The sequence below is a fragment of the Topomyia yanbarensis genome, chromosome 3 (assembly GCF_030247195.1).
Source record: "Topomyia yanbarensis strain Yona2022 chromosome 3, ASM3024719v1, whole genome shotgun sequence".
Lineage (NCBI taxonomy): Eukaryota > Metazoa > Arthropoda > Insecta > Diptera > Culicidae > Topomyia > Topomyia yanbarensis.
In genome coordinates, this window is record NC_080672.1 from 305,427,293 (window position 1) to 305,447,443 (window position 20,151).

The 20,151-nt window shown below is 39.3% G+C and overlaps 1 protein-coding gene and 1 non-coding gene across 3 annotated transcripts in view; both read right to left on the reverse strand.

Annotated features, from left to right (window-relative positions):
- LOC131692429 (peroxidasin) overlaps positions 1-20,151 on the reverse strand; it is a 466,662-nt gene that overhangs the window by 146,923 nt on the left and 299,588 nt on the right. The gene's annotated exons all lie outside the window — the stretch shown is intronic.
- LOC131694405 (U2 spliceosomal RNA) lies at positions 3,537-3,731 on the reverse strand. The gene has a single exon (XR_009306501.1). It is a non-coding gene; the product is annotated as a U2 spliceosomal RNA (small nuclear RNA).

The window sequence follows — 20,151 nt, forward strand, 5'->3', positions numbered from 1 at the left end:
ATATTTTTAATGATTTTTCTGCTCCGTGATGCAAATCATACATATTTTGTAGTTTTTGTAATGTGAAAAAATATCAGAAATCGATCGAAACCCTTTTGACCTCAGTCCGAATACGAGAAGTTGGGGTTATAGGGCTTTTTGTCATTCATATTAAATTTTATCATTTTCTCATGCATATATCTTTATTATTCTTCAATCAATTTTCCTAAAATGTAACTTGTTGAACGTGTAAAATTCTGAGGAATAAAACAAAAATAAAAACGTTAAAGGTAAAATTCAAAAACATCAAACTTTTTGATATTTACTCTACAAATCTCATTTTTTTCATTATTTGTCCTAATACCTCAACTTCCCCTATTTTTCCAGGAATGAAACTTTTCTCATGTGATCCCCAAGCATATTTTACACTAAAAATAGTAAATTAAATAAGAATTTTGTTGTTAAATGAAGTTAATATGTGCGATTTTATGATAAAAATGTGAAATGTCAAATAATTTGATGTTCCTGAATTTTACCGGTCACGAATCTATTTTTGTTATAATCCTAAGAATTTTCCACGTTCAACAAGGTATAGTTTATGAAAATTGAGTGATGAATAATAGAGCTATATACACGAGAAAATGATGAAGTTTAATATGAATGACAAAAGGGGATATAACCCCAACTTCTCGTATTCGGATAAAGGTCAAAAGGCCCTGATCGATTTTTGAGATTTTTTCACATTAGAAAAACTACAAAATATGTTTGATTTGCACCACGGAGCAGAAAAATCATTAAAAATAGGGAATTTTTGGGCCAAAATGACCCAGCACCCCACTTTCCCGTGTTTTCCTAGAGACAAAAATATCTCCATTCAAATACTAAGATTATTTCCTTTGAAAAGAGGTATAAATTGTAATTTTCTGATTGCTACTTCAAAAGTTAAAGCATTTAATGTATTTTTCCTCCATATTTTCCCATAGCACCAATTTCAAAAAATTTCAAGCGAAATGGGCGGGGGTCTAAAATTGTCCAAATGATGTGAAATTTGGCATCTGAGCTTACTTTGACATTTGTCACAAAATGAGACAAATGTCAAAATGAGAATCCAAAAAAAAATTTTTTTTTGCGATGCCCTAATAAACATTATCGAGTAAACAACTGACTGATTGTTCGGCAAAATTCTACCAACATTACCGACCCTCGTCAAAAACTTACAAAACAGGTACTGCAAATAATCTGTCAAATCGCCATTTTCAGAGGAAACTACTGACTGACCAGTATTTTTTTACGTTTGGACAGAACGGATTGCGGAGAGTTCGGTAACCGAATTGTTTTACTGAATTGATTACCTAACGGTTTGCTGTTCAAAAACCCAGTAAAAATTTACTGTACCCAGTAATTTAAATTAAGTGTGTAGTTTACAAGAAAAATGAAGTTACGAGAAAAAGTGTTATCTAGAATAATTTTGGGTCGCTGAATACGTAAATAATACTCTATTTCTCTTTCAAAGAAGTTCGAGTTTAAAAAAACGCTTTTCTTTTGCTTCCGCTTTTTTGTTTTTGCTCTATTTTTTATTACAGAAATTTTTTTTTTCATATTTTCAGAAACTAATGTGACAGATTTTAACAATTTTAAGATAATCGCGATAAGCTAAGAAGAAAGGTGTTTCCTCAGTTAATTTTGGATCGCTGAATACGAAAACCAAGTCCATTTTTTTTTAAAGAAGCATTTTCAGGATTTCTTCGAAAAATGTGTTTTGGGCACTATTTCACTTATTTGTCAATATCTTGTTCAAATAGAATCCGATCGAAACAGTTCGGAAGGTATTGATGTGCCCTTTCCGAAAATGAATAATATGCGTAGATCAAATCTCGACAAACATATGATTACGGCTTTTTATTTTTCACACATTCATACTTTCGGCTGAAATAATCTTCTATACTTGATAGTTATTGTTTGTGTTGGGTACTGTCTTCTCGAGCTTGCATCCATCCATCCTGCGGCATTTGAATGGTTTTGGATAACTAAGTGCTCTTTTTAAAATGCAGAAATATCGTTGGAAAAGTTTTGTTTTGTCTGTGGTGAGCACATACCCAGGTAACCAACAAGCATTAATGTATGCAGTAAAACAGCATATAATTTGCATTTCAGATGCTACTTGCAATATATTAGCATTGTTTATGCATAGTTGTTGTTAAGCATTCGAAAAACTGCTTAACAACTTCTTGCCAGTAAGCAGCATTCTGAAAGCACAACAGCAGTTAAGTAGCATTTTTATGGCACAGCTGTTATGCAGCCGTATATTTTGCCAAAAGCGACTTTTAAATAACATTTAAAACGACTTAAATGTTTATCAGGTAGCCGTTAAGACGCATTCTGCATGCGTATTGGTTACCTGGGTATTTTACGAATCAAAGGAATTTTCGCCTTCTGCTTCAACAGGGTTCACAGTAGATTCTCAGTTCACAGAATATTACGTGACTAGTGCTATGATCCCACTGAGACTCCTTCCCGATAGGGACTCGAATATTTTACGACTGGCTTATGAGACCAGTGCTACACCCTCTAAACCGCCGCACCAGGGCAGGGTCCGCTATGATCATAAAATTTCCATTTCGCTCAACGTGCCATAGCATCAACATTTTCCATCCGATGTTAGTGATATTAGGCTTAAAATTAACGTAAACATATTATCTGTCATCTTAGATTCTAAAAGATCCGAAATAAAATTTGTTTTTTCGGTAAAAAAATCATTTAAAAATGAGTAACTTTTAAAACTGGTCAACAATGCACTTTTTTAAACATTGGTCGCTTACAGCACTAAAAATTTTACATATGATCGACACATATTATGATTTTGGAAAGGGCATCTCGGCACCTTTCAATCTGCGTATTGACTAAATTAATTGAATGATTTTGACACGAACTGTTGACTAAAAACTACAAAAAGTGCTCAAAAACGAGTTTTTTGAGAAAATCACAAAATCGCTTCTTTGAACAAAAAAAATGAATTGTTTTCGTGTTCAGCGACCCAAAATTAGTCTAAAAAATACTTTTTCTTGAAGCTTCATTTTTCTTGTAAACTAGTGTTATCCACTGTGTCTAGTGTAATTATGGCGCAGTTTACGTCAAGAATCCGTTGCACATTATTTTTTCCCACCGTAAGTGCTTAAATCAATATTAATTCTTCAAAAGGGTAAATAAGATTTTTGTAACAGTTATTTCGCGCTTTATTCCGCTACTGAGTTGAATTTCATGAAAAATACACACCATCTTTATATAACAAATCAAGAGAAATCAGCAAAACAAAAGTTTGTTTACCAATCTATAGCCCTATTCAAAAGTTGATATGGAAATATTGTCACTCATCAACATTCGAGAAATCCTCAACGATTTCTCTGACGTCACCAAAAACTATCAATTCGCGGAGTAGCAAGTCTCGTTTCTGTGAGCCGTGTTCTAGTAGTTGAACACTTGAACAGCCGATTTTCTTCTTAAAATAGTGGCAACCCTGTATTGACCACCGATGCGATGCCACCATGTTAGTTTCCAGATAAATGTGGGCCGATCCCGGCAGTACTGCAATACCGGGCCAACCCGTGGCGGAAGTGGAGCAAGCCCCTAACCGTTCCGCCCTTTCACAAAAATCAGTTTAACATTTGTTGTCTCCCTATGGGAGATCTATCAGATGTTAAGCTGATAAGAACAGATACTACACTTTGATCTTAGCCTTTAGGCCGAGAAGCGATAACTGTGAAAGGGTTCCTCACCGGTAGGGCTTTAGCAGGACTTCGCAGTGCAGCGATTCACAAATCTGGATAATGCGCTAAAGAGGAAAAAACATGACAACAGCTAAGGATCCAGGTAGGTACATACAACTGAGAGAACATTCTAACAGGATTGCCTTTTCGTTCGCCAGACATAAGAAAATTTAATCCTTTGCATGTGTACGGTCCCTGTAAGTGACTAAACCAAAGGCACAAGCGCCATCCGCGTAAAGAAAAGCGGTTTTTAGTGTTATCATTTATTACAGTCTCATATTCTATCAGAGATGCCATATACTTTTTTTTAATATGTTTTCAATTAATAATTTTAAAAGTCTGGGAATTACCAGGAAAACTATTCTTGACCAAAATGATTTGTTAATGATGCGTTATATTAAATGAAAATAGTGCATTTCTCGACAAACATATGATTACGGCTTAAAAGCCAACTGTCAAAATTCTCTTTGAAAGGAAATTTCAGAAAACCGTTACTGGCTGAACACAGTTCTTAGCAGTTAAAGAGAAAACTTTTCTCTTTTGTTAACTATTAACATCTGTGATTGGCGACCCGTATAAATAAATACCATTCCAGAAATCTTTGGAACCATTTCCAAACTATTCATATAATACTCACCATATTGGGAATACTACTGATATATTCCACCATTATAATTCAACTATTATACTGCCATATGCATTTAAATTACCATTTCCAATATCTTCCGTGTATCTTATATTGCGGATTTGTACGCTACAATTCACTTTTGTACCAGAGGGTAATATTGCTCTGGTGGTCTTTGTTATTCATATATCTGTTTACGCTGCTCCAGAAACCTGTAGCTTAACATGATCAAAAATCACCGTTTTACAATATTACGGCGATAGCTCAGTTGGATAAAGCGACAATCCACTTAGTGTCAACGAAGCTCTCTTCAGAAGTTTGGGTGTAATAAAATAAAACTTCATCAATCGATAGAATTGAAATGTTGAAAGGGAAGAATTTTTTTTCTACCTAATAATCTGTGTGGTTCTTGAATGGTATGTTGTCCAAATGTGTATGGAAAACAACACATTTTGGTATGGTGACTGTTCTTAACGACCCGTTGTTTGTATGGTCGAGCATGGAAAAACGACACTAACAAGTCTTGTTATGTTCGATATTATACAAGGCAATGGTTAATCTATTGTTGAACGAACCATATTGAAAATGGTTTTTAAACAATTGATGTAATGGTTGACATATGGTACATATTTATGCGGGGAGTAACGGTTTGTCCGGAATTTCCTTCCAAAGAAAATTTTGACAGTTGGCTTTTAAGCCGTAATCATATGTTTGTCGTAGATAAGTAGAGTAGATAAGTAGAGAGAAATAGCTTATGGAGGATAAACCTAAAGTAGATAAAGCTGTAATTTGAAACTAGTGTAACCAAAAGCTTTTATTTTCAAAAATCTGTAAATATCTGCAACCAAACTAAAAATCTGTAAATATCTGCGTCATCGAAAAAATCTACAGCTAATATTAAGTCTGCGAATTTGCAGACATGTCTGTAAATCTGGCATCTCTGGCTTCAGATCAAGTCAAGAGGGTGACGTGACGTCACATTTTCGTAGCCAACATAAGAACTTTGCTTGTAACAAAATGAACGAAATTAATTTTAAATGCGAACGAGTAGCACTTTAGTTTACATCAAATCAGTTAAAGTGTTCATTGTTTTCTTTTGTTTACTGCTACTATTGTTTGTTGATGACATTTTAAGCAATTTTGACGTTGTCAAACTGACCCCCATCGATCGGTGGAAAAACGATGTTGCCTATTGTCAAACCCTGTATGTAGAGATAGAGATGCCAGTTACCTGGGTCAAGTTCAATCAGTACCAGAGCTACCAGATGATTTTGTTGAAAATCTGCATCCTCGTTATAAAAAAATCTGTATTTCTCTGTATTCAGTAAAGAAAACGAATTTTGATAATCTAAGCGCATTTAAAAGTTTTGACATAGGACTACGTCTTTATTTTCGAAATGGGGGTACACGTTGCAAATTAAAAAAAAATGGCATGTAACGAAAAGTGGTCAGGTTTAAAACGCTTATATTTCAGCCATCTCACGATAAATTTTCGGAATTTCTGCACATACCGCTCAGAAAGTTTTCTAACAACAGATTCCAATGGATACACGCATACATTTTTGATATCATGGCAATAAAAAATGAAATAATGTATAACATAGTCAAAATACCACGCATTTGTACACAGAAAGTAGCGTTTCCCAAGTCTGGCATGACAGATTTAGGTACCTAGCGCACTACGCTTCTAAGAATGACGTCATCATCGACTATTTAAGGAACAGATTTGGTTGTTGCGAGCTTTCTGGAGGTACACCGCGCGGTGCCGTTCAACAGGCGATAGAGTTTGTCCGATCAAACACCATGCTTTCCCTTGTGCTGTGTTCACTTCAAGCTCACATTTTATATACAATCACGAACGCATAAAATTCGTATAAAACACGTGCCCAAAATCTCTTGTACAGAGCTACATATGCAAACACTGTTAACATAGCGTCGTGGTACTAGTTGACTCTTTCACTCCCCCCCCTTCGTCACTAGCGTTGACTAATTTTGCTTGGTACGTATCTTCCATTCATGTACGGATACGATGCACTTACACAGCTGTATGATTCAAGCGTTATACAACTGTACAATGAATATACGCGGTTGCATGCGTCGATGATAACAATGTGCTTTCGTTGCGTACAGATGAAAACTTTCTTAGCAACAAATTTACGCGAATCGACGGAAAGCGCAACGAAGGTTCATTATTTTCGTTAATTGATTTCACGTGATTCATTTCCACTCAGCCTATCTAGCATTCGCTACATTTAAATGTCTACTTTACTAAAGTTACAATAATGGCAAAATATAACTAGAAAGCTTGTTCCATACATGAAATAATTTTAAACGCATTCGTTCATCTACTACAAATAAAATGGTTTGATAAGCGAGAAAATTTGGTTCAATATATAACATAATGAATGTTGATTGATTATCTTTGAACGGTATGAGTGAAATATACTTGATTTATTATCCAAATGCACTAAGGGCCGATTTCTTCACCCTCGCTTAACTTTAAAACCAGATTCACCAGTACGTTTAAGCCCGGCTTAATGGTTAAGCGAGGGTGAAGAAATCGGCCTAAAGAAATTAAATATTTCACACTAAGTAGTGTAGTCCTACGTCCACAGTTCATGCAACCCCATATGGCTGTCCCTTGTAGTTTTAAGTATTGTCTACTATAAATTCAAACATTAAAAAGGGGTTTAAAATGAGTGCTTTAAAGTAATTTGTACATTTTCCGGCTCAGGAGATTTTGATTTTTTTTAATATAAAAAGTTTTATGGATCACTTAACAATAAATTGTTGAAAAAAAGGCTATTCCTAATGAAAACGGATGTAGGAAAGGTCCGCCAATAACGTTGTCAATTGAAATTTCGAAAAATCTGTATAAGTGTGTACTGAAAATATGTATTAAACCTGTATTCTGTATCAGTTCTGTATCTGCGCTTAAAAATCTGTATAATACAGATAAATCTGTATAAATGGCAGCTCTGATCAGCACCAACTCCACATCAGCTTCTTGCCATCACTGCTGCCTAATTCAATGTTTACGTGCACTCAGGCAAAAAAAAAATATCAATATTCATAAGAATATCGTCAGTCTACTTTCTACTTCTGCCGCAGTCAGACGTACAATCGAGCCAAGTGAACAACAGGCCTCTCGATCTAGTGTGCATTGTCTCGAGAACAAAGGAAACATCGGACTATTCTTGTCATCATGAGTAAAGTTGACGAAAAAGCTCTACTCCGACCCAACGCTGCGGTCGTTGACTTTAAATTTTGTTTAAAACGATCGAGTTTTAGTGAAGTGGAATACTTTCTGAAGGTAAAAATGCAACTTAGACTTACGGAAGTGTTGTACCTTCAGTATCATCATCCTCCTAGTGCAGTGTTAATATCATTCAACACGTTAGCACAATCCGAGCGTTTCGTTTTGAAGAACAACTTAAAACACGTGGTTGAAAGTGACAACGTTGGAATTCCCGTATATATTGAGAATGATTATATAGATGCAAGGTTATATGATCTATCGCCTCGTACCTCCTGAGCCAATTGCAAAATGCATGTCGCAATATGGAGAAGTAGAATCCGTTACACCTGATACTTGGAGAAACTTCTTCCCGGGTACTCCTAACGGCGTTTTTGTATTGAGGATGCGGGTTGAAAGGCCTATACCCTCCTACTTGACAATAAAACTCAAAACTCACGGAACTACAATTATGCAAACTACGCTATGCACCCATCAGGGGCAAACTCCTACGTGCAAGTATTGTAATCAGACAGCTCATCATGGACAACCTTGCGCGGAAGATGCAGAAGAAGACGCATCTCAACCGGTTGCCAACTCATCTACGGCAAACCAACCCAAAACAGAATTTTCAATACCTGAACCACAAACGGTGGCCAAATTTGTGGCAGCAGTTGCACTGACCATAATGATAACCACAAAAGAAGCATCCAGTACCGCAAAATCAATTGTAAGCAATATTGGCAAGGATAACAATAACAGCGACGGATTCACGCTGGTCAACAATAAGTGCAAGAAACAGGGAAAAAACATCTGATCGCGGACACCAAGCCGGCTTCGACCTGGACGTGAAAAACAAAAAAGAATTAAATGACTCCCCAGATGCAGATTGCCAGCAAACCCCGCGAAAGAAGGTCTCCGCTCGCAATAAAAAGTTGCGCGCGCGTGATCCAGTATTATAATAATATTTGCTTATATTTTTATTTTTACATTTGAAAACATATAAAAGATCCACGGTTCCGTTGAGCTACCGCTATGAGCCGTGTCAAATTAACAAATTATAATAAAAATAAGAATATCGTACATTTTTTAGCCATGAGTAGCATCCATGTGAATCATAAGATTATCGGCATTTATTTTGTCGAAGTAATTAGCTATGAGTTCATTTTCCATAAAGCATCTTTGATTTTTCATAAGACAATATTATACACTTCTCGTATGTTTACGACAATTATAAGATTCTCGTATGAAACTTAACCCTTTCATGTCCAACTTTTTTCAAGTGCATGTAGAGTTTTAAAGCTATTTTTCCTTGTAAACGGTTGGGTCAAGAAACACGAAAAGCTTATTTTCATAAAGATAGGTGCTTCCATGGCAGTGCTAGAAGCTGGTCAATTTTTACCTTCTAATGCTCAATACAATTCTCCTAGAATAATTACAATAGTCCAATTACGTGGAAAACGTAGCCAACGACAGTCTAAAGTGAGTAGTTATATCAGTTTTCAAAAATATTGTACCATAACGAAGATATATGAACAAATCATGTTCCGTCGTAAACGTAAATTGTCTCTGGCAGCACTGCTCCATCGGAATCCAATCAGACTAATTGCAATAACTTCAGTTCTAGAGCTGATCCTTGTAAATGTTAATACTCAAATGAAAGGCAATAATCACATTAATGAGCCTTACTTGTTTTTGTGAGCAAATCTTACCTCAATCAAAAGTTATAGCTGTTTAAAAACGTTGTTGTCCACAAACAACATGGGCATGAATGGGTTAAATGACTGGCATATGCAATACCTTATAAAACGCTAAGATAATCATAAAAGTAGTAGTATTTCATATTAATCTTATGAAAACATAGTTTTATTTTTCTATGCACCATAAGATAAATCTCATCACCCTATGTGCCAGTCCGGGACATCCTGGCCAGCCGTGACCACCCCTACATTTTTCTTATCTACATCTTTTTGAAAACTATTGATGTCCTAGTTCAATACATTTTCCTCTCTCATTCACTGTAGAACATCGTCAACCTTTCCCTGTATCTACAATATGGCATTGCTTCACGAGTCTACGATGCATATCCTTCTTGATAACCGACCATCCAGAACATCATGACACACGTCACAAGAACATCATGAAAGCATAGGAGTGCCAATAATCATACGAAATATCGACCCTCCCCTCACCCGTGCGATTACAAGCTGGAAACCACTACAATAAAGTGTGCATATCTGTAATTTTTTTTTTAAATCTGGCAGTTCAAATAAGAAATGTCTGGCCAAATCTGTCATTTGACCGCGGCCTCAAAGTCATCCTCATTGGTACTAATGTAGGAAGGAACCCTTATATTTTAACAGACGTACACAGATTAAGAGTATCATTCAATGAATATGGTCAAGGATTCTGTCTGTCACGTTACAAGTATACGCATATTTTATAAGATAAATCTGCAAAAACGATAAAATCAGGTTCTATCACAATTGCACATGATTAAGTTCCCTAAACCTCACCTTTTTACATTTCTTATAAAAGAAATGTATAGAATTCGCTCAAACTTTCAAGATTTTTTCCGAGGCCCGGAGGGCCGAGTCTTATATACCAATCGACTCAGCTCGACGATCTGGGACAATGTCTGTGTGTGTGTGTATGTAACGGACAAATTCTCATTCGTGTTTCTCAGCAATGGCTGAACCGATCTTATCCAAACCAATTTTAAATGAAAGAACTAAAAAACAGTATGGACGCTATTAATTTGTTTTTGATTTTGATGTTTAGTTTCCAAGATATGAATGTTTGAATGCGCAAAAATGGCGTTTTTTGCAGTTTTTTTAAATTATCTGCCGAAATTGACAATATAGATTACAAATTTATATGTTTTTAGACAGCTTTAACAAATACCTTTCGAACAAGCTATAGATTGTTGAAATCGGACTATTATCAAAAGAGATATTTAACATTAAATGCGGACGAAAGATTTTTATCATTTCCCATTGCCAGAAATATGACCAAAAACATGTAATCTATTATTAACGCCAAAACGGCTTATTTTAGGTCAATAATATCTTCGAAGAAATTAATGGAGGCAATATGCCCTTTCTTTTGGTATTATGCTTTTGCTGATTAATCCCCCTATGAGTGAGATATTTTCACAAATTTTCTTGGAAGTGATTATATCGAAATGATGTCTTCAGCAAATTTGTAGCTCTTACTTTTGCGAATAACTTTACTAAAGAATTTAAATATCTATTTTGAATACTTTAAAAGTTATAGCTTGTTGTTTGTTGATTACTCTTTGTCGCCTATTTATTGTTCAATATAGTAATAATCCATTGAAATAAGCTAAACATTATTTCGATAAAACGAATTTTGCATTTCATTTTACTATCTACAACAGCTAGAAATAATCACCGAACACTTCCAAGTTGTCTGGAAGGAAATTGATAACTTATCAGTACAAAAATGTTAATTTGTGCGAACCTTCTGAATTTTTCTAACTTATAACCATCGGATCGATTTGAAACATATCGGAAAATGAAAAGCGAAATAAATAACTCCAAGCAACGGCGTAGCCAAGAGAAGGTTTTGGGGTTTAACACCATACAACCCCAAAACCCCCTCCCACCACACCCAAAAAAAAATTGGATTGAAGTTGAAAATTTATTGATGCAGACTGATTTAATTCAATATTACAATAACAATTATCTGATCCGTAGATTGATAACCTGTTGTTGTAAACATCATGAGGACTTTTGATAAATTGTCGGAATGGGGTCCTCCTGATATGTAACTGATCTATTGGTCTGGATTTCACAGTTGTCCAATTGCATCAATATCAAATTCCTGCCTGAAAACATTCCAATAGAAAATTCCAGAGTTCAGTAATCAATCTTAATCCTCAGATCTATTTTCAAATTGAGCTCGTTTTTGTAGAAATGTACTGTAATAAGGGTCTTTATTTAATAGGAAGCGAAGTTAAAATTGATTTAATGTCTATGAAACATTGAACTGCTCACCAAAAAAATGCATAACTTTAAACATTTGCTAAAAATGTTTTTGCCTTTCTCATTCACTCTAAAATTCGTCAATCTAATCCCGACCCGGAGGGCCGAGTGTCATATGCCAATCGACTCAGTTCGTCGAGATCGGAAAATGTCTGTGTGTGTATGTATGTGTGTGTGTGTATGTGTGTATGTGGAAAAAATGTGACCTCTGTTTCTCAGAGATGGCTGAACCGATTTGCACAAAGTTAGTCTCAAATGAAAGGTACAACCTTCCCATCGGCTGCTATTGATTTTTTTTATTGATTGGACTTCCGGTTCCGGAGTTACGAGTTGAAGAGTGCAATCACACAGCAAATTCCCATATAAACTGAAATGAAAATTTTTTAAAATCAAATTTGTATTTTTGATGCCAAATGACGTTGAAATGCATGAAACATTGAGATGTTTGACAAAAATTGACTTCTTTAGACTTTGGTTCATTTTTGCCTTTCTCATATAGAAAGGTTATGCAATCACTCCAAAAATTGTCAATTATACCGGCCCGGAGGGAGTATGCAGTGAGGGGTTGCTACTTTAAAATTAAAACTAGTTTAAAATTTCTTAACAAGTTGAAAATTTTCGGCAGGACCTGGACCTCCCGGATCTTTCTCCGTGAACCGCCGCTGGTTTCAAGCGATGTTTCAGTATCACATAGTATCTCAAGATCGTGGCTGTCGATCCAATTGACCAATTATATGTATAGGTCAAATGTTTAAAAACAGTAATTTAAGGTCAAGATAGCATCATTTTGAAACCGCCAATTTCGGAGGCTTAGTATCTTCGATGAGTTTTACAAACGTTAAACAGCGCATCATTTGATAAAATAATTTTGACGGTATATCGTCCAAGAAGTATGCATGGTGAATTTTCTCAGGTTAATATTCATGACTACAATAAAGTCTCAACAAATTCGCTAAAGACACTAACTCTGTTACTATTTTCTGAAAAAATAATTCTGCATGATTTAAAAGCTTCAAAAATTACGGTTTCGGAATTATGCCGTTTGGACAGTATGATCGATTTTCACCAAACCCCCACCAAACCGAATTTCTGGCTACGCCGCTGACTTCAAGTAAGTAGAAACAAAGTCGTTCTACACTCGTTCACAAGAAACTTCTTCGAATGCTGAATATCTATTATAACACATTGTTGACGCAACCTACATCAGCTCAGCCAGGCAACCCTATGAAGAGACGACAGCAGATCAGCGCGCCAGTCTATGGTGAATTATATAAGTCGAGAGCGGAGGAAGAAGGAACAAAACAAACCAGAAATTATACCATCGTCTTTAAATCATCATAGATACCACGTGAATTAAAACTTAAGCTAAGAGTAATAAAATTATATTAAAATTGTCTGAATTGTTGGAGTTAAAATATAGGAGAACTAAAACTGTAAGTGAATGAAATGTGTGCTGGAAAATTTATAAATAATAGTTAATAAAACTTACAGCTAAAAAGCGATTAAAAGCTAAAAGAGCAGTTCGTTTTCTTCAACCTGAGGACAATTTCCAACAAACTTTTTAGAGTTTTATGGTACCACATCAGGATACTATCATCGGCCGTACTGTGCACATTCGACATCTGAGAATTATCGCTATATACGATTAAAACCGTTCATAACTATATCCGTGAGGTAAGTCACCTAACCTCACAATGTCGACCGCGGTACGAAACAATTGCCCGCTGTGCAATAATCCTGATGATGATGATGATATGGTCGCGTGTGACCAATGTGACACCTGGCATCACTTCAGATGCGCTGGGGTGAATCACTCGATTGCAGACCGGTCGTGGCGGTGCAATAAGTGCCATTTGCAGATATTGCCAGCGTTATCGAAATCGTCTCGGAGGTCGACATCCCAAGCGCAAGCTGAGTTGCAGTTGAAAAGGTTAGAAGAGGAAAGAGCGATGCATGCTAAGCATCTGGCTGAGGATCTTGCCATTAAGCAGGCTAAGTTAGCGCAGCAGGAAGACGCGCTGAAACTGCAGAGGGAGATTGACCAGCACTATATAGAGCAACGGTATGCGGTACTTCAATCGACACTGGAGGAAAACGATAATCGGAGTAATCGATCGCTACGTAGTCAGCAAAGCAGTCGTAGTAAGGTTAAGGATTGGATGGAGAAGCAGCAGGAACAGGCAGCAGGTACGGAATCGGAAGCTACCCTTCCCGCCGGAACCACGTCGTTCGCCGCAACTCAAGGAAAACCAACTAACGCCACTATAGCTGTTGCTGTACAATCGACGGTACCCTTCATTCCAGTTCCTATCAGTAGCGTAGGGTTGAGTAACACACCGAAGCGACCATTTACGACTGTTGGAGGAAATAGCCAGATGTTACCGACGACGCTTGTATCGACTGCTGTTCTTACCGGTACAGAAAGAAACCAAAATGTGCTTACAGTGCAAGAAGTTCCCTGCACGTTGCCACTAATGAATCCAGCGTATGCTACACGTGCCGTAGTAGAACAACCGATTTCGGCAGTTCGACAACTTACATCGGGTATGAGTTACAGACCGTATACAGTAACAAACACTACGTTTACGGGTGCATTAGTGGCCCGACCAGTCCCGTCTGTACAAGCAGCTACTGGTATCATACCGATATCTTCATCGAGTAATGCATATGTAGGTGCAGCGACCCGACCAGTCCCGTCTGTACAAGCAGCTAGTAGTATCATACCGATACCTTCGTCGAGTAATGCATACGTAGGTGCAGCGACTCGACCAGTTCCGAATTTAGAGTATGATCCAAATGTTCATGCACTCCATCAGAGCTCAGGAGGTAAGACTTTAGAAAACATCCTTGAACAAATAAACTATCGGGTAGAAGATTTAGTGATTGGTAATAGGTTAGCTGAGACGCCCAATATGCAAAGTCTTCCACCGCGTTTTCGATCGTTACCCCCGTCCACTCGCGATCCCGGGGTATTTCAATCCAACGCAGCCGAGCAACATTTTCTTCATAGCACACCGCACCCAAATGTGAACTTAATAGCTACCCCACACCCGAGGCGTATCGAAACTAATATTCCGTCTCTCGGCGTGCCTGATATCTCTCAATCCATACCTGAGCCAGCAATCAGTTCACCTCTTGCAGTGGCGGGCCCATCGCAGCAACAATTGGCTGCTCGGCAAGTGGTTTCGAAAGAGTTACCGGTGTTCACAGGAAATCCCTTGGAGTGGCCGTTATTCATTAACAGTTACGAAAATTCGACTGCGCTGTGCGGTTTTTCGTTAGCAGAAAATATGATGCGTTTACAGCGGTCCTTGAAAGGAAATGCGCTAGAAGCTGTACGTTGCAATTTATTGATGCCGGATGCAGTGCCCCGTGTTATGGCCACGCTGAAAATGCTGTACGGTCGACCGGAAATAATAGTGAACTCGTTGTTAGCAAAAGTTCGTTCTACGCCTCCCCCCAGAGCTGACAGGTTGGAAACATTAATTACATATGGATTGGTTGTGCAGAATCTGTGCAGCCAGCTGATTGCCTCTGGACAAATCGCCCACCTGGGTAACCCGTCTCTTCTACAAGAGCTCGTAGAAAAATTACCTGCGAGTATTAAGATGGATTGGGCACGGTATAAGCGAAGAGTACTGAGACCTGATATTACTACATTTGAGAACTACATGTCTTCAATCATCGAGGAAGCCAGTGAGGTTTCATTGTTCGTCGAACCGGAGAGGGGTAATAAGGAAACCAAAAGACCTCCCTCCCGAGATAAGGCGTTTGTGAATGCTCACGGGTTAGAAGGTAATGGTAAAGTAAGCTCTGAGAACAGTTCAGGCAGAGCAGTTCAGGATCAACCAAAACAGAAAAGCTGTCCTATTTGTCAACAGATTGGACACAAAGTGAAGGATTGTGGAAAATTCAAGGCACAGAATCTCCATGAACGGTGGAGGCTTGTCGAAGATCAGCAATTATGTCGTCGTTGCCTCGTTCGGCACGGAAAATGGCCTTGTCATACAACATATCCATGTGGAGTGGATGGATGTGACGCCCGCCATCATCAACTACTTCACCCCGGAAAGAGCAATGAAGTGAAGCGATCCGTTGAAATAACGAATCCAGTAGTGAAGACAAACTTAGCCAGTACTTCCGGAACTGTAAGTACACATCGACAGGTGGTTAATTCTATACTGTTTCGTGTGATTCCTGTGACGTTGTACGGACCAAATTCATCAATCAAAACTTTCGCCTTCCTGGATGAAGGTTCGTCACTAACTCTACTGGACAAAGACATCGCGAAGGAACTAGGATTGAATGGAGAAGTAAGCTCGTTATGCTTGAACTGGACTTCGGACGTCTCTCGCATTGAACCAAGCTCAGAACGTCTGACAGTAGAAATAGCAGGTGGAAACGGTACAACCAAATACACTATGTCTAATGTTCGCACGGTGGACGGCTTGAAACTACCAGCTCAGAGTCTCGTGTATGAAGATTTGGTTGGAAGCTTTCCTTACCTCGGGGGGCTTCCAATAGAAAGCTACCGAGATGCTAATCCGCGAATTCTCATCGGAGTGGAACACTCAAAACTCAGTGTAGCTCTTAAGAAACGAGAGGGTCGAGGGGACGAACCAATAGCTACGCGCTGTCGCCTTGGATGGACAATCCATGGCAGAATAGGAAGCGGAAACCAGGACGCCGCATATTTCAATCATCATGTCTGTGATTGCTCAGCCGATCGCGAACTCCATGGTATAGTCGAACGTTTTTTTGCAATCGATGCAGTTTTGTCAACAGTGCCAACGATTGAGACAGAAGATGATAGGCGAGCTCGACGAATTCTGACCGAAACTACAGTACGAGTAGATGGTGGTTTCGAAACAGGTTTACTGTGGAAATACGATTACATAGAATTCCCCAGAAGCTATTCGATGGCTGAACAAAGACTCAAATGTTTGGAGCGTCGAATGAAATCCAACCCAGCATTACGCGAGAATCTCGTTAGGCAGCTTCGTGAATATCAGCAAAAGGGGTACGCTCACAAAGCTACGGAAACCGAACTTTTATCGGCTGACCCTACGCGGGTTTGGTATCTTCCCCTTGGGGCTGTCATCAATCCAAAAAAGCCTGGAAAAGTACGTGTGATCTGGGACGCTGCTGCGAAGGTCAATGGAATCTCGTTGAATACAATGCTTTTGAAAGGGCCAGATATGTTGACTTCTCTACCAGCTGTCTTAAGCCGATATAGACAACGTCAAGTGGCCATCAGTGCGGATATCAAAGAGATGTTTCATCAACTTAGAATTCGGGAAAGTGATAAGCAGTCTCAGCGGTTTCTTTGGCGAGAAGATCCTTCGCATGCTCCGGAGGTATTTGTGATGGACAGAGCCACATTTGGATCAACCTGTTCTCCATGTTCGTCTCAGTATGTTAAGAACCGGAACGCTGTAGAGTACGCTGAAGAATTTCCAGATGCAGCAGAAGCCATAATCGACAACCACTACGTGGATGACTATTTGGACAGCCGTGATACTGAAGATGAAGCGGTGCGTATAGCTCGGGAGGTGAAGTTTGTACATGCCAAGGGCGGCTTTGAAATTCGGAACTGGTTGTCTAATTCGACCAATGTCCTCGCACAACTGGGAGAAATGAAGCACAGCACAGTAAAGCGATTCGTGTTTGACAAATCGGAGGAAGAATCTGGTGAGCGTGTTCTCGGCATGATATGGTTGCCGCATGAAGACGTTTTCTCCTTTCCAGTTACGTTTGGCGAATCTCTTAAAACGCTATTGATAGACTCGATCGTACCAACGAAGCGTCAGATTTTAAAAGTGGTTATGAGTATTTTTGACCCGATGGGATTTTTGACAACATTTTTGATCCATGGCAAACTGATCATTCAGGAGCTATGGAGAGCCGGAGTAGGTTGGGATGACCCAATTCCGGAGAGAGTTCACGTTCAGTGGAAGCGGTGGGCGGCCCAATTTCCCGAGTTACCTAAATTACGAATTCCCCGCTGCTATTTTCCTAACTATCATCCAGAAAGCTACAAAACCCTACAGATGCACGTTTTTGTAGATGCCAGCGAAACAGCGTTTGCGTGTGCCGTCTACTTTCGCATCGAAGATCGGGGTGTTGTTAGATGTGCTCTCGTTGCATCCAAATCGAAGGTGGCCCCTTTGAAAGCTCTAACAATCCCTCGTTTGGAACTGCAAGCTGCAGCGCTGGGCTGCCGTTTGGCCGCAAATGTCGAAAAGAATCATTCTCTGGTGATCGCCCAACGATTTTTCTGGAGTGACTCTACGACAGTGCTATCTTGGATTAGGTGCATGGAACCCCGGCGTTACACTCCCTTCGTAACCTTTAGAGTCAGCGATATCTTGGCTCAATCGACTGTGGATGAGTGGAGATGGGTACCAACTGCTGAAAACGTAGCTGACGAAGCCACCAAATGGGGAAAAGGCCCTAACTTCTGTGCAAACGATCGCTGGTTTCGCGGACCGGAGTTTCTCTACAAACCAGAATCACAGTGGCCAACTCTAGGATCACATGCCGTGGACACATCTGAAGAGCTCCGTTCGAGATACGTTTCTCATCACCTAGAACAACGTTCACTTGTCGATATTCGGAGATTTTCGAAATGGGAGCGACTGCTGCGGACTGTGGCGTATACCTATAAATTCGTGGCTAACTGTCGACGGAAACTGCGAGCAGAAGCGAACAATGATTGTGCATCTTTGTTACATCCAGAATACATTCTAAAAGCTGAACGATATATATGGCGCGTGGCGCAGCATGAATGTTTCTCTGGAGACATTCTTGTGCTGGCCCATAACAGAAATGTCCCGCAGCATCTGCATAAGAAACTCGATAGTACAAGTTCTATTCGCAAAGCCAGCCCCTTTTTGGATGAATATGGAGTTATTCGAATGGAAGGGCGCATAACCGAGGCTCCATACGTGCCCTACGATGCTAAATTTCCAGTAATACTTCCAAAAACCCATGTGGTTACGAAACTGTTGCTGGACTGGTACCATAGAAAGTATGGACATGGCTACGGAGAAACGGTTGTGAACGAAGTGAAACAGCGATTTCACATTCCTAGACTTCGCACAACTGTTAGGACTGTCCGTGGAACATGTTCTTGGTGTAAGATTTATCGGGCGTCACCTAGTGTACCTAGGATGGCACCGTTACCCGCCGCGCGTTTGACTGCCTACGTCAAACCCTTTACATATGTAGGATTGGATTATTTTGGACCAATATTCATCCGAGCAGGCCGAACAAATCAGAAGCGGTGGGTGGCTCTATTCACCTGTCTCACCGTACGAGCAGTACACCTGGAGGTGGTCTATAGTTTGACCACTGAAGCATGCAAATTGGCGGTACGACGATTCATTGCTCGCAGAGGCTCCCCACTGGAGATTTACTCGGATATGGGCACCAATTTCATAGGGGCAAGCAGAGATCTAGAGAAGGAAATTCAGCAAGCAATACTGGGTGTTGCATCTACCTTCACGAATACGAACACCCGATGGCGCTTCAACCCACCCGTTTCTCCTCATATGGGCGGAGCATGGGAACGAATGGTTCGTGCGGTTAAAATGGCAATCTTTGCCCTTCCAATGGATAAAAAGCCCAGCGATGAATCATTAATTACGCTGTTAGCAGAAGCGGAGTTCATCATTAATTCTCGACCCCTAACATTCGTGCCACTGGAAGCTGCAGATGAGGAAGCTTTGACTCCCAATCATTTTCTGCTTCTGAGTTCAAACGGCATATCTCAACCTTCAACGATGCCGGTTGATGCAAAATCAACTCTGCGCAATAATTGGGGACACGTGCAACACTTGACGGATCTTTTTTGGAAGCGTTGGATCCGGGAGTACCTACCTGTTATAACGAGACGAACAAAATGGTTCGACGAAACAAGGCCAGTACAGGTGGAAGAGCTGGTGGTGATTGTGGATGATAATGTGCGCAATGGGTGGATAAGAGGTCGTGTCGTTAAAGTGTTACCTGGGCCAGACGGGCGTATAAGGATGGCAGATGTGCAAACGACAACGGGCATACTTCGTCGACCGGTAGCTAAACTGGCTGTGTTGGACGTGCGTTAGATAAGGGAGGCTGAAGGACACTAGCCTCACGGGTAGGGGTATGTTGACGCAACCTACATCAGCTCAGCCAGGCAACCCTATGAAGAGACGACAGCAGATCAGCGCGCCAGTCTATGGTGAATTATATAAGTCGAGAGCGGAGGAAGAAGGAACAAAACAAACCAGAAATTATACCATCGTCTTTAAATCATCATAGATACCACGTGAATTAAAACTTAAGCTAAGAGTAATAAAATTATATTAAAATTGTCTGAATTGTTGGAGTTAAAATATAGGAGAACTAAAACTGTAAGTGAATGAAATGTGTGCTGGAAAATTTATAAATAATAGTTAATAAAACTTACAGCTAAAAAGCGATTAAAAGCTAAAAGAGCAGTTCGTTTTCTTCAACCTGAGGACAATTTCCAACACACATTGAAACCCCGATTTTATCAGC